Consider the following 16,304-nt stretch of genomic DNA (forward strand, 5'->3'; position numbering starts at 1 on the left):
CGCTCATCACTAGTTACGAGTACAGAGCACCTGAGCATGGTAGTGCCCGCTCATCACTAGTTACAAGTACAGAGCACCTGAGCATGGTAGTGCCCGCTCATCACTAGTTACGAGTACAGAGCACCTGAGCATGGTAGTGCCCGCTCATCACTAGTTACAAGTACAGAGCACCTGAGCATGGTAGTGCCCGCTCATCACTAGTTACGAGTACAGAGCACCTGAGCATGGTAGTGCCCGCTCATCACTAGTTACGAGTACTGTGCACCCGAGCATGGTAGTGCCCGCTCATCACTAGTTACGAGTACTGAGCACCCGAGCATGGTAGTGCCCGCTCATCACTAGTTACGAGTACTGAGCACCCGAGCATGGTAGTGCTCACTCATCACTAGTTACGAGTACAGAGCACCCGAGCATGGTAGTGCCCGCTCATCACTAGTTACGAGTACTGAGCACCTGAGCATGGTAGTGCCCGCTCATCACTGGTTACGAGTACTGAGCACCCGAGCATGGTAGTGCCCGCTCATCACTGGTTACGAGTACTGAGCACCCGAGCATGGTAGTGCCCACTCGTCACTACTTACAAGTGCTGAGCACCCGAGCATGGTAGTGCCCGCTCATCACTGGTTACGAGTACTGAGCACCCAAGCATGGTAGTGCCCACTCGTCACTAGTTACGAGTACTGAGCACCTGAGCATGGTAGTGCCCGCTCATCACTGGTTACGAGTACTGAGCACCCGAGCATGGTAGTGCCTGCTCATCACTGGTTACGAGTACTGAGCACCCGAGCATGGTAGTGCCCACTCGTCACTACTTACAAGTGCTGAGCACCCGAGCATGGTAGTGCCCGCTCATCACTGGTTACGAGTACTGAGCACCCGAGCATGGTAGTGCCCACTCGTCACTACTTACAAGTGCTGAGCACCCGAGCATGGTAGTGCCCGCTCATCACTGGTTACGAGTACTGAGCACCCAAGCATGGTAGTGCCCACTCGTCACTACTTACAAGTGCTGAGCATGGTATTTCTCGCTAATCAGTATTCTAGAGCCGATTGCGGAGGGCCACAGCAGCATAACACCCTGTAATGAGCTCTTCCTATCAGAAAAAAAAAATATTTTCCAAAGGGATCAGTCCCTTTAAGTAAGGGCAGACATTCAGGACATGGAAGATACTGGGCAGTGCCATGTCTATGTACATATCCAGGTTGTGGGCACAGAACAGAATGTCACTGGATGATCACCACTTCTGTACTCGTTCCAAACTATCACCCCCGGGAGCAGCCCTGACACTTCAGATATGCCCCGCTAGTAAAATATCACTCAGTATGTCCCTCGCCGCAGAGTGTTCTTCTCAGGACATGAAGCAACCGATCAAAGAGCACAGTGTGCAGGCATGGCCGACTCCTCTCTCCTGAGGGGACCACGTCCTCCAGGAGAACGGCCAGCATTTATTCCTATAGACCACACAGAGACAGAGAGGGGCACACAGGCCTGTGCCAGATAATACCCGAAACCTCTGAACCCAGCCAGAACCAGAGGACGGGCGTCACAACATAAATTCCTGGTGTAGGAGGAATATATATTTCATATTGACTGTATACTGTAACATAACACCCAGGGGCTACAGAATGAAGCAGAGCCCATAAGGGTCATAGAACAGTAAAATATAAACATAGTCCATAAGGGCGGTAGGGCATAACATAACGCATAGGGCATGTAGAGTATAGCATAGGTCATAAGGCTGTAAAATGTACCAAAGCCCATAGGGGCTGATAAGAGTACCATAGCCCATAGAAGCCATAGAAAGCTAACCCACAGGGGTTGTTGAGTGTAAAATACCCCATAATTGGCCATAGAATTTAACATATCCCGTAGGGGCTGTAGTATATATGTAACATACCCCATTGGGACTGTAGACTGCAACATAGCTCACAGTGGCCATACAACTGAATATAGCCCACAAGGACTGTAGAATATGACATAGACCATAGGGGCCGTATAATGTAAAATATCCCCCAGAGTCTGTAAAATGTAACATAGCCCATAGGATGTAACACAGCCAGTAGGGGTCACAGAGCATAACCATTAGGGGCCGTAGAATTTATTATTATTATTATTTATTATTATAGCGCCATTTATTCCATGGCGCTTTACAAGTGAAAGGGTATACGTACAACAATCATTAACAGTACATAACAGACTGGTACAGGAGGAGAGAGGACCCTGCCCGCGAGGGCTTATAGTCTACAGGGAATGGGTGATGGTACAATAGGTGAGGACAGAGCTGGTTGCGCAGTGGTCTACTGAACTGAGGGCTATTGTAGGTTGTAGGCTTGTTGGAAGAGGTGGGTCTTGAGGTTCCTCTTGAAGCTTTCCACGGTAGGGGAGAGTCTGATGTGCTGAGGTAGAGCGTTCCAGAGTATGGGGGATGCACGGGAGAAATCTTGTACGCGATTGTGGGAAGAGGAGATAAGGGAGGAGCAGAGAAGGAGATCTTGTGAGGATCTGAGGTTGCGTGCAGGTATGTACCGGGAGACTAGGTCACAGATGTAGGGAGGAGACATGTTGTGCATGGCTTTGTATGTCATGGTTAGTGTTTTGAACTGGAGTCGTTGGGTGATGGGAAGCCAGTGAAGGGATTGGCAGAGTGGCGAGGCTGGGGAGTAGCGAGGGGAGAGGTGGATTAAGCGGGCCGCAGAGTTTAGGATAGATTGGAGGGGTGCAAGAGTGTTGGAAGGGAGGCCAGAGAGCAGGAGGTTGCAGTAGTCGAGGCGGGAGATGATGAGGGCATGCACTAATGTTTTGGGCTCATGTAAGGGCTCATGCGTACATAACTGCTGAATATTCTGCAGCGATTTGACAGCACATGTGCGCTTCAAATCGCTTCAGAAACACTGCATAATGGATGCAGTTTTTTTGTAGAAAAAAGCCGATTTCATGCGCTATGGCTGCTGCCCCCACCATAGACAGAGTGGGAGCTGCATCCATAGCGCACGGAATAATTAACATGCTCATTTTATGAACGCGCAGATTTTGGTCAACATTTTGGCGTCCAAATCACTGTGTTCATAAAAGCATAGTGCGCCCGTGTCATGCACATTCTTCATAGATTGTGCAGGGGACGCAGGACGCATGCATTTACGCTGCAGTGCAATACGCAGCGTAAATGCATGCAATTACGCAACGTGCACATGAGCCCTTTAGCCAAAGATTCTCATTGTCTCGGGACTCGCTGTACCAAGTAATCTAAGTGATACATGGTTGAATTCAGAATCTCTTTGCCTCTATTCTGCTGCTCTCAGATGAGATTCAAAATACTGCTCACAGATTCCGTCAAGTAAATAGGGCTATGTTTTGTCTGTTAAATGTATTTTCGACCAGTTACTCAAAAATGTACAGAGCTGTGGTGTGACAGGCGAATGATGCCATGGCTCTTCTAATTCATGATAATGTGGCTCATAACTTACAACAGTCTCCAACTTGAAGCTGATTTCTGGTGATGTGTGCCCAGTGTCATAGTCACATTATCAGGCATGTACATTTAACTAATTATTAGTACAGCACTCCAACATCTTCTTCACAGGTGATTAAAGGAAACCTGTCAGGTCCAATATGGCCCCAGGACCAGAGCAGTTCTGGGTGCATATTGCTAATCCCTGCCTCTGGTAGAATAGATAAAGGGATCTTCAGAAAAGTATTTCTAAAGATCTTTTAATAACCGAGGGGGACTAGTCACCTGGGCGTTAGTTCCCTTGGCTATATAAAGAAGATAATAGAGTCTGGCTCACTGTCTATGTAGTAGGTGCACCGAGGAAAATATCGCAGTATACAAAAAGGTTAACTCGGGCACACTGAGAGATGAGAGTCAGAGACAAAATGATGCTTGAAATTCAATTTGCTTGTATTTATTGGTACAAAGGTCAAAAAGATTGCGTTTTGCGATAACGTTTCGGCCTTAACATACAGGCCTTCGTCAGAGATAATCTATGATGAAGATATACAGAATGAAACATAGCCAGTAGAGGGTCGTAGAACATAGCCCATAGGGGCCATTGAATGTACCATAGTCACTAGGGGTCATAGAACATAGCCCATAGGAGCTGTAGAATGTAACAAAGCCAGTAGGGGGTCGTAGAACATAACCCATTGGGGCTGTAGAATGTAACATGGTCAGTAGGGGCCGTAGAATGTAACATAGCCAGTAGGGTGTCGTAGAGTATAGCTCATAGCAGCTGTAGAATATAACATAGCCAGTAGGGGTTGTAGAATAAAGCCCATATGGGCCGTAGAATGTAACATAGCCAGTAGGGTGTCGTAGAATATAGGCCCTAGCATCTGTAGAATGTAACATAGTCAGTAGAGTGTCATAGAGTATAGCTCATAGCAGCTGTAGAATGTAACATAGCCAGTAGAGGTTGTAGAATAAAGTCCATAGGGGCTGTAGAATGTAGCAGCCAGTAGGGTGTCGTAGAATGCAGCCCAAAGCATCTGTAGAGTGTAATATAGCCAGTAAGGGGTAGTAGAACATAGCCCATATGGACTGTACAATGTAACACAGCCAGTAGAATGTTGTAGAATATAACCTATGAGAGCTGTAGAATGTAATATAGCCAGTAGGAGTTGTAGAACATATCCCAAAGGGTCCGTAGAATGTAACATAGCCCGTAGGGTGTTGTAGAATATAGCCCATAGAGACCGTAAAATGTAACATAGCCCGTAGGAAGTCGTAGAATATAGCCATAACAGCTGTAGAATGTAACATAGCCAGTAGGGGTTGTAGAATATAGCCATAACAGCTGTAGAATGTAACATAGCCAGTAGGGGTTGTAGAATATAGCCATAACAGCTGTAGAATAAACCATAGCCAGTAGGGGTTGTACAATATAGCCATAACAGCTGTAGAATGTAACATAGCCAGTAGGGGTTGTAGAATATAGCCATAACAGCTGTAGAATGTAACATAGCCAGTAGAGGTTGTAGAATATAGCCATAACAGCTGTAGAATGTAACATAGCCAGTAGGGGTTGTAGAATATAGCCATAACAGCTGTAGAATGTAACATAGCCAGTAGGGGTTGTAGAATATAGCCATAACAGCTGTAGAATGTAACATAGCCAGTAGGGGTTGTAGAATATAGCCATAACAGCTGTAGAATGTAACATAGCCAGTAGGGGTTGTAGAATATAGCCATAACAGCTGTAGAATGTAACATAGCCAGTAGGGGTTGTAGAATATAGCCATAACAGCTGTAGAATGTAACATAGCCAGTAGGGGTTGTAGAATATAGCCATAACAGCTGTAGAATGAAACATAGCCAGTAGGGGTTGTACAATATAGCCATAACAGCTGTAGAATGTAACATAGCCAGTAGAGGTTGTAGAATATAGCCCATATGGGCTGTAAAATATAAGATAGAAAGTAGAGGGGTCATTGAACAAAGCCCATAGGGGCCGTAGAATGTACCATAGCCCATAGGGGTCATAGAATGTAATATAGACCATAGGGGTAGTAGACTATATGATATTCCATAAGGGCCGTCTTTCACCAACTCATTTGTGCAACCTTAAACATTAGATACCTGGTGTGCGAACACGTAGAGAAGCCATGGTGGCGGGGGCCTGTAGATAGTGGGAGCACTGAGCCGAGCCGGTAGATAGTGGAAGCACTTGGCCGAGCCTGTAGATAGTGGAAGCCCTGGGCCGAGCGTGTAGATAGTGGAAGCACTTGGCCGAGCCTGTAGATAGTGGAAGCCCTGGGCCGAGCCTGTAGATAGTGGAAGCCTGTAGATAGTGGAAGCCCTGGGCCGAGCCTGTAGATAGTGGAAGCCCTGGGCCGAGCCTGTAGATCGTGGAAGCCCTGGGCCGAGCCTGTAGATAGTGGAAGCCCTGGGCCGAACCTGTAGAAAGTGGAAGCCCTGGGCCGAGCCTGTAGATACTGGAAGCCCTGGGCCGAGCCTGTAGATAGTGGAAGCCCTGGGCCGAGCCTGTAGAAAGTGGAAGCCCTGGGCCGAGCCTGTAGATAGTGGAAGCCCTGGGCCGAGCCTGTAGATAGTGGAAGCCCTGGGCCGAGCCTGTAGATAGTGGAAGCCCTGGGCCGAGCCTGTAGAAAGTGGAAGCCCTGGGCCGAGCCTGTAGATAGTGGAAGCCCTGGGCCGAGCCTGTAGATAGTGGAAGCCCTGGGCCGAGCCTGTAGAAAGTGGAAGCCCTGGGCCGAGCCTGTAGATAGTGGAAGCCCTGGGCCGAGCCTGTAGATAGTGGAAGCCCTGGGCCGAGCCTGTAGATCGTGGAAGCCCTGGGCCGAGCCTGTAGATAGTGGAAGCCCTGGGCCGAGCCTGTAGATCGTGGAAGCCCTGGGCCGAGCCTGTAGATAGTGGAAGCCCTGGGCCGAGCCTGTAGATAGTGGAAGCCCTGGGCCGAGCCTGTAGATAGTGGAAGCCCTGGGCCGAGCCTGTAGATAGTGGAAGCCCTGGGCCGAGCCTGTAGATAGTGGAAGCCCTGGGCCGAGCCTGTAGATCGTGGAAGCCCTGGGCCGAGCCTGTAGATCGTGGAAGCCCTGGGCCAATTGCGCATTTGCCTCCCACAATCTGGGCTCAGTAATAGATTATTTTGATGGTATTGTTATTTTTCCTGAACCTCCACTTTCAGTATTTAGTATTTTCGCAGCCTTTGATGACGCCACAATCAGGGCCGTTTACATAGACTTTCATCACCCTCCAGACCCTTGGCACGTTGACATATGCATGTGCCTCGCATCACAGCTGGTGCTGATAAACACCTGTTTTGGCTGCTGATACCAAAGGGCAACAGGGTTTGATTACAGGTACAAAAACAGGCCAGATGCGATGTGCACAGATTTGGATCCAGCTGCCCCCATCATAACCTCCCACCCTCCATCCACCGGGCTCCAAAACAAACGTGAGGTCACAACATGTAAATAATGATGAAACTGTTGCATTGTGAGAGGCCATCTCCCTCACAGGGCGACACCGACACGGCTGCAAGGGGGAAGCCTACACCTGTTTATCAGGGTGAGAGCGAGAGAAAGGCCTTGAGATCGGGAGGAACATTCAATTAGAAGGAGCCGGGATGCAACAACAGCTGCATCATTCTGGCACCGAGATCAATCAGCAGACCTCCGAGGAAAGGTTCCCAAAGTGCATAACGGGGAGAAAAGGATGGGGCCCAAAATTTAGGTTTAACTCAATCACATTCTGTAATTGTTCTCTAAAATGAAACTTTTTTTTTTTTTTTTTAGTCTAAAGACTGATGGATTTCTGCCCATACCAGATGTTGCCATCTAGTGATGAGTGACCGTGCTCACCACTGCTCGATAGAGCATCGGGTGCTCAAGTACGTTTGTTATTCGATTGAGCCTTGGGGTGCTCAGGTACGTTTGTTACTCGATCTAGCCTCTCGGTGCTTAGGTACATTTATTACTTGATCAAGCCTTCGGGTGCTCAGGTAGGTTCGTTACTTGATCGAGCCTCGGGGTGCTTAGGAACATTCGTTACTTGATTGAGCCTCGGGGTGCTCATGAACGTTCGTTACACGATCGAGCCTCAGGGTGCTCAGGTTCGTTTGTTACTGGATCGAGCCTCTGGGAGCTCAGGTATATTCGTTACTTAATTGAGCCTTGGGGTGCTCAGGTACATTCATTACTCGATTGAGCCTCAGGGTGCTTGGGTATGTTAGTTATTCAATCGAGCCTCGGGGTGCTCAGGTACTTTCGTTATGTGATCAAGCCTCAGGGTGCTCAGGTACGTTTGTTACTCGATCGAGCCTCGGGGTGCTCAGGTACGTTTGTTACTCGAACCAGCCTCTGGGAGCTCAGGTACATTCATTACTTGATCGAGCCTCAGGGTGCTTGGGTACATTTGTTATTCGATCAAGCCTTGGGGTGCTCGGGTACGTTAGTTACTCAATCAAGCATTGGGTTGCTCAGGTACATTCATTACTCAATTGAGCATCAGGGTGCTTAGGTACATTCATTCCTCGATCAATTATCACAGGTGCTTGAGCGCCATCCTCGAGTCCCCACCCAGTACTGTGTTGCGGCTGTTAGACAGCCAATCAACAAGCGGGGGATGCCTGTCATGCACGGTAATGCATTACTGTGATTGGCCGGCCACATCGCATCATTGGGTCTTATATAACACCCGGTGACACAATGCGTGGCACACTCTCCTCTTAACACTAGAACTCCTGAGGTAGTCATTTTGACTACTTTGCACTATGTATTTCTATATAGGTGTCACGAGTCCAGTAGTTCTAGTGTTAAAGCAGTTCAGGGAGAGATGATCTAGGGCAGCGTTTCTCAACTCCAGTCCTCAAGACCCACCAAAAGGTCAGGTTTTCTGGATTTCCTTAGTATTGCACAGGTGATGGACTTATTCCCTATGCAATGCTGAGGAAATCCTGAAAACATGATCTGTTGGTGGGTCTTGAGGACTGGAGTTGAGAAACACTGATCTAGGGCTTCATCCCATTTTATAACCAGCAAAGGTAAAGCATACAACTGGGGGCTGATATCAGGCTAGGAAGGTCCATGGTTATTTGGCCCTTCCCAACCTAACAATAGCAGCCCACAGCCATCCCAGACGTGACCCATAACATTATATGAGCCAATCCTTGCATTTCGCCTCATCTCTTCCCGATTGCCCTGGTGCAGGTAATCAGTGTAATGGTTTTCGGGGTTGAGGTCAGCTGTGTAGTGACAGCTAGCATCAAGCCCTGGTGTTAGTTAGTAATGTAGTGGTGCCTATCAGACTATTACTAACACAGCAATAATTAAAAAAAAAAGCCACAAAAATAATTGATTTCAATAAACACTCCCCCAAAACATTCCCTCGTTTACCATGTTATGAAAAAAAAAACTATAAAGAAAATAAATAAAAAAAACCATGCAGATCCGCCATAGTCCTGGGAATCCGCCATAGGCCAAAATAGGATGTCTGGGGGGAAGGGGGGGGGAACCCCACAAATATGCAAACAGAGAGAAATAAAACAAGACACTTACCCTTGTTCACCACTTTATTCGACAGAATATAAAAATCCCAGCTGATCTGACGTAGTCCGGAGCGAATCAGACAAATAAAGTCTGCGAAGCATCGTTCTGACACTCCATAGATTTTGCTTACAGGCAATTCCAGATCACGCAGCGTTGCGCAAAATCCGGCGCCTCTGTTGAGTGGTAACGTTACTGATGTCACCGCTCGTGAGAGACACCGGAGAACAAGAGATTAGAAGGAAATTTCCAAAATTAGCAAAAATAAATCTTTTTTCCTCTAAAAACAGCGCCACACTGGTCATTAGGCCATATCTAGTACTGCAGTTCAGCTTCATTACAAAGTGAATGGAACTGAGCTGCAATACCAATCACCACCTGAGGACACGTTTGGCGCTGTTTTTGGAAGAAAGTTTTTTTTTGTTTTTTTTATTTTGCAAAAACTCCTTTAAAAAGGCGAGTTCTGTTTGCCTTGGCACCCAAGTTACAAAGTGATAAAGAATATTCCCATGACTGGAATATTATTTTTTTTTTTCAGCCCTGCCCAAGCAGAGAATCCTACACTATGTGGTCACTTTCCATGGAAAGGCCATTGGTTAGCAGCGTGTTTCGGGTTTATGGGAGGAAAACCCTGCACTGGGACAACATTCGACCTTCACGCAGATGTTACTGGTTGGGAACTGAACTCGTGGCCCCTGTGATCACCGCTGGGAACGTGTTTTCTTCTTGTATCTCCCAGTTTTCTGGACACTCCCAACATCTTGATGCTCAGGAATGTTAATCATTATTTCTGGTCAGTACAATACAGAACTAATATTTTGATTTTCCCCGTTCACACATGGTGATGTATAGGACGTCATACACACCCGCCACCTGCTTTACATTATCACAGTCGCCTCTTTCATAACATCATTTATTATTATCTTATTATTATATGTTTTCCACATCAAAAGCTATAGAAGAAATATATGGCGGGAAATATGGGGTCCTGAAAATGTGGGGCTCCAAAGATGTAACTATTGTAAAAGGTGTGCCTAAGGCCTCTTTCACACGTACGTGCCTCCGGTATGTGTCTGGTGCGTTTCCTCACGTACTGGAGACACGTACACACGTAGACCTAGGTTTTCAAATGGAGTTGGACACACATATGCATTTACGCACGGAACGTGTGTCTTCCATACATACGTGTGTCCGTGTATTTCTCACGGCAACATGTCCGTTTTTCTCCCGCATCACGGGTGTCACACGGAACGCAAACGGACCACACAGAGGTGTTCCGTGTGACACTTGCCGGAGAAAACACACGTGTTTGAGAAAATTAAAAAAAAACTGTACTCACCTTCTCCAGCGCTGCTGTCTCTGCAGCTGCTGTCACTTGCTTCCGACCGCCGCTCATTATGCTCATTGAATATTCACTTCACTGCGGCCGGAAGCAGCAGCAGCAGTGGGGAGTCGGCAGGACCGGAGACCGAAGATCAGCACCACGGACAGCAACGCCAGGGACAGGTGAGTAGAAAGTTTCCGTTATCCGTGTGTTATCACAGATAACACACGGAGAACACACGTGTGTCATAAACACGGCTCATGGAGGGCAAACCGCACCTTTGACACGTCCGGGAAAACCCAAATACTAAAACTAAAATGGATATATAAATGGTGATCAGTGACAAAGTTAATGCAAAATCTCCAACAGGACCCCAAACCATCATAGTAGTAGTGGTATAGTCATATATCCCAAAGAGACCTTGTGGGTGTGATGCCGTCAGCACTCCCAGCCCAGGAGTGCCGACGCTATCACAGGCTTGCCTCGGTTATTCCTGTCCGATCCCGCGGTCTTTGGGGCTCCCTTGCCCTGTTGGCAAACCAGCTCCCTGTGTGTCGGGGGCACCGCCAGTTTCACATTGTCCCCGCTGCCCACTACAGCCTCTGGCTCCTGAGGCCCGCGCATCTGCGGTAGGGCTCTCGGGAGCGCGCATAGGGTGCAGCCGCACTATCCTCCCTTTTCTTAAAGGGCCAGCGCGACCTCTACCCGGAATTGCCTCCCAGTCCCCGCCATTACGCTCAGAGCTTATAAGGCACCCTCCCCCATTGGAAGGTTCATGTTCAATATCTTCCTGTAGTCACTGCCCACAGTAGTTGTCAGGTCTCTCGTGCTATCCTGCACTCCACATTGTTTGTGACTCTGTCTCTGCTTCTGTCCAGTAGTGCCCTTGATCCCGCTTCCGTCCGTCTGCCTTCCTCCAGTTCCTGCAAGCACCTACCGCCTGCCTGTTATCACCAGTACCAGCCATTCCCGAACTGCACCAGTTCCTGTCTCAACTCTCCCTGTTCCTGGTCTGCGTCCTCTGACGCCAATTGCTGAGGTATTGGGATCCCTCAGTTTTACCGCCAGACGGACACTTCCCAGCGTGTGTACCTGCTGCCACCTCCGGTGACAGTAGTGAAGACTCGGTGGCCGCCCAGGTCCGCTTCTCCGGGTCAGTGGGCCCTACTAGACTCCAGACACCAGGTGCGACTGCAACCACTGGACCCACTATTGTTACTCTCCAGATGTGGATGTCATCACGATGGTCAGGATTAGTTAGCGCCAAGTTCTTGGGTTTAGGCAGCTGCCTGTTTATTAGGACCAGCCATAAATATTGGTCTAAGGTAATGAAGATGTTAAAGGTGTTGTCCAGTGCTGCTCACTTCTACATAGGGAGGGGAGCCACAATGAACTATGTTTGCCAGGCTGGATGCACGCGGATATGGGAAGATGCAACAAGATCAGATTTTGGGCAATTGTTAAAGAGGACCAACCACCAGGATTTTCATATATAACCTAAAGCCAGCCCTATACTGGCACTATCATGCTGATTGTAAACATACCTTTAGTTGTGAGATCGGATGTATAGTTTCTGAAATATAGGCAAGCAAAGTCTGTGAAATTCACTGTTACTTGATTGATAGGTGCAACGGAAAATCTAATAGGTGGGTTGGGTTTTCTAGTAATTTCCGCTGATGTCTGTTGCCTCTCCTTCCTCCCTCCTTCCTCCCCCTGTAATAACAGAGACAGGGGGAGGAAGGACAGACAGGTAGACAGGGGCAGAAATAACTAGCAGAACCCAACCCACCAATTAGATATTCCATTGCACCTATCAATCAAGTAACAGTGTGTTTCATAGACTTTACTTGCCTGTATTTCAGAAAGTATACATCCGATCTGAAAACTAAAGGTATGTATATAGTCAGCATGATAGCGCCAGCATAGCACTGGCTTTAGTGTATATAGGAAAACCCTGGTGGTTGGTGCTCTTTAAGGTGCTTCTTGCCATTCAGTCTTTGGAGGCCCCCTAGTCAATGCCACCATTTGCTAACCACTAAAGTGGTCAACTCTTCTGCAGTTTAGATTGAATATTACATGGATCCTACAGAAATCAATGGGCAGCTCTTATATTGCAGAGATGTGCCAAGTCCTCCAGAAATGAAGACAACCAGAGATGGAGAAGCCAAGAGATTGAGGTCCCAAATGAGAGATTCTCTACATTGAACTCATATTTAAAACACAAAACTAAGAGGACTTCAAGGAATCCAAGGAAACAGTAAATATACGATCCATCTGCTGTGGACAAAACACAGGTCCCGGTGATGTCTACAGTCCACGGCTCATCAGATTGTAGCTATTTACATAGGAAAAATGCAGGAGACTAAACATTTAGAAAAGTCACCAGACCGAAGTCATTGTTTGGGTACGGTCGGTCGTAACCTTTCAAATGAACTACGTCAAACTACACAAGCCATAGACGGGAGGTTAGGAGGAGGTTTCCTGGTTCATAAGGCCTGGACCAGAATGGTATTAGACCTATTAAGAGAATAATAGGCCGTCAAAGAAAATCTCATATTATTTCTTGGCCAAAATCCCAGATTAAAGGATTAACCTTGATTTTCCTATTTTACAGATAATATACATGGGGACATGAAATACGGTACTTCCCAGAACCAAAGCTTAAATATGACCTGTCACTCCCCATAAATATGCAGTTTTTCCTAGTATAAATACCCCTGTTCTCCTGAAACTGGCGATGTTTTTATTTTGTCCCTGTGCCTCTCCATTCCTGAGATATGGCCCCCTCTTCCACGTGTGTAGGCCATATCTCAGGAACGGAGAGGCGCAGGGACAAAATAAAAACAACGCCGGATTCAGGAGAACAGCGGCATTTACAATAGGTAAAAAAAGAAAAATTGGCTAAAGAGACGGGTGCTAATGGCATACGTTTTATCTTTTCTACCCACCATGAGGATATTAACTAGTCATATAACCAAGACGTATCATGGAATGAATTAGCAAACTGTACAGGAATTAGGGTGACCCTTCCACAATACCCAGACTTGTCAAATTCCGGGGGTCTTTCCTTTTTTCTATCTGCATTCAAAACCCCTGGTGATTAAGGCTTCTAAACTGTTATTAGATGGAACAGCAACATTGATACTGCGGGGGCGTGGAATAGGCATGGGTGGGTATGAGCTGAAGAGGATTGGTTATGGAGGAAATTTCGGTAGTGCTCTACTCCTGCCCAATGGGCATCTCAAAAAATTTAAAAGCAAATAATATGAAGGAATCGTCACTGCCCATGTGGACCTTAAAAATTTGAAATCGATTAACGGGGTGCTTGTAAGGTGCTCAAACAATAAAATTGTCCCATCTGTATGTAGTGCCCAAACCGGCATCCCCGCGCTGTCCTACCCCTATCTGTTCACTCACCTGCCCAGACGTCCAGCGGTGGCTGTCCCATCCACGGTCCATGCTGCTGCCTCCCGGAACCTGTGTGCACCTCACAAGCTTCCTGGTTCTGCCCAAAGGAAGTTCACATAGCCACACCCCTTTTCTTAAAGAGCCAGCGTACCCTAACCCAGAAGTGCCGCTCAGGTCAACTGAGATGCTGCAAGTACTTAAGGCACCTTTCCCCTAAGGAAGGTGCCTTAAGTACCTGAGCAACGAGTTAGTTACGTTGCTAGTTGTCAGGTGCTCACTGCTGCTGATATTGTGTTTCATTCTGCTGCTGATTTGTACCTCTGTTGCAGTGTATTCTTTATCTACTACTGCTCCTACGATCACCTATACCAGCTGTCTGCCACGATACAAGCTGCCGCAATTATCCACAACTTTGCCTGCTGCTGCGGCTGCTTCTACCAAAGACTGTACTCTGTCCGTGGCGCCAGCTGCCAGGGTACCGCAGATCCCCTGGTGCTGCCCTCTGCTGGCTGGCTGCTTACCAGCGTGTATATCTACTTCCACTTTTAGTGGCAGTAGTGAAGACTTGGTGGCTGGTCCAGTTTGCTCCTCTAGGCAAGTGAGTGGTACCATCGGCCTAGTGGACCCACTAATACAGTGCTCGCCCAGAAAGCATAACACTGTACAATACAGTTCAAAAGTTTAGGGTCACTTAGATAGTTCCTTATTTTTGAAAGAAAAGCATATTTTTGGTCAATGAAGCTAACATTAAATTAAACAGAAATCCCCTCCCCTCTATACATTGTTAATGTGGTAAATGACTATTCTAGCTTCAAACGTCTGGTTTTTACTGCAATATCTATATAGGTGTATAGAGGCCCATTTCCAACAACCACCACTCCAGTGTTGTAATGGTACATTGTGTTTGCTAACTGTGTTAGAAGGCTAATGGATGTTTAGAAATCCCTTGAAAATCCTTGTGCAAGTATGTTAGCACAGCTGAGAACAGTTTTGCTGATTAGAGAAGCTATAAAACTGACCTTCCTTTGAGCTAGTTGAGAATCTGGAGCATTACATTTGTTGGTTCCATTAAACTCTCAAAATGGCCAGAAAAAGAAAACTTTCATGTGAAACTCGACAGTCTATTCTTGTTCTTAGACATGAAGGATATTCCATGCGAGAAATTGCCAAGAAACAGAAGATTTCCTACAACGGTGTGTACTACTCCCTTCAGAGGAGAGCACAAACAGGCTCTAACCAGAGTAGAAAGAGCAGTGGGAGGCCGCGCTGCACAACTGAGCAACAAGACAAGTGCATTAGAGTCTCTAGTTTGAGAAATCAACGCCTCACAGGTCCTCAACTGGCAGCTTCATTAAATAGTACCCACAAAACGCCAGTGTCAATGTCTACAGTGAAGAGGCGACTCCGGGATGCTGGCCTTCAGGGCAGAGTGGCAAAGAACAAGCCATATCTGAGACTGACTAATAAAAGGAAAAGATTAATATGGGCAAAAGAACACAGACATTGGACAGAGGAAGATTGGAAAAAAGTGTTATGGACAGATGAATCGAAGTTTGAGGTGTTTGGATCACACAGAAGAACATTTGTGAGACGCAGAACACCTGAAAAGATGCTGGAAGAGTGCCTGACGCCATCTGTCAGGCATGATGGAGGTAACGTGATGGTCTGGGGTTGCTTTGGTGCTGGTAAAGTGGGAGATTTGTACAAGGTAAAAGGGATTTTGAATAAGGCTATCACTCCATTTTGCAACGCCATGCCATACCCTGTGGATAGCGCTTGATTGGAGCCAATTTCATCCTACAGCAGGACAATGACCCAAAGCACACCTCCAAATTATGCATGAACTATTTAGGGAAGAAGCAGCAGCTGGTATTCTATCTGTAATGGAGTGGCAGCCCAGTCACCAGACCTCAACCCTATAGAGCTGTTGTGGGAGCAGCTTGACCGTATGGTGCAAAAAGTGCCTATCAAGACAATCCAACTTGTGTGAGGGGGGGAAGCATGGGGGGAAATATCTCCAGATTACCTCCGCAAATTAACCCCTAGAATGCCGAAGGTCTGCAAAACTGGAATTGCTGCAAAGGAGCATTCTGTGCCGAAAGCAAAGTGTGAAGAGAAAATTATTATTTCAAGTAAAAATCATTATTTCTAACCTCGTCAATGTCTGGACGATATCTTCTATTCATTATGCAACTCATTTGATAAATAAAAGTATGATTTTTCATGGAAAAGATAAAATTGTCTGGGTGACCCCAAACGTCTGAACTCAAGTGTATATAGTAGGCATGGCTTTGAGTGTTTACACTTAGGCGGGCATTGCACATTGGAAGCCGATGCTGCGATGTCGCACGCGATAGTCCCCGCCCCCGTCACAGCAGCGATATTTTGTGATTCCTGGCGTAGCGAACATTATCGCTACGCCAGCTTCACATGCACTCACCTGCCCTGCGACGTCGCTCTGGCCGGCGACCCGCCTCCTTCCTAAGGGGGCGGGTCGTACAACGTCAGAGCGACGTCACACGGCAGACGGTCAATCAAAGTGGAGGGGCGGAGATGAGCAGGACATAAACA

Source organism: Anomaloglossus baeobatrachus, chromosome 8 (assembly GCF_048569485.1).
Source record: "Anomaloglossus baeobatrachus isolate aAnoBae1 chromosome 8, aAnoBae1.hap1, whole genome shotgun sequence".
NCBI lineage: Eukaryota > Metazoa > Chordata > Amphibia > Anura > Aromobatidae > Anomaloglossus > Anomaloglossus baeobatrachus.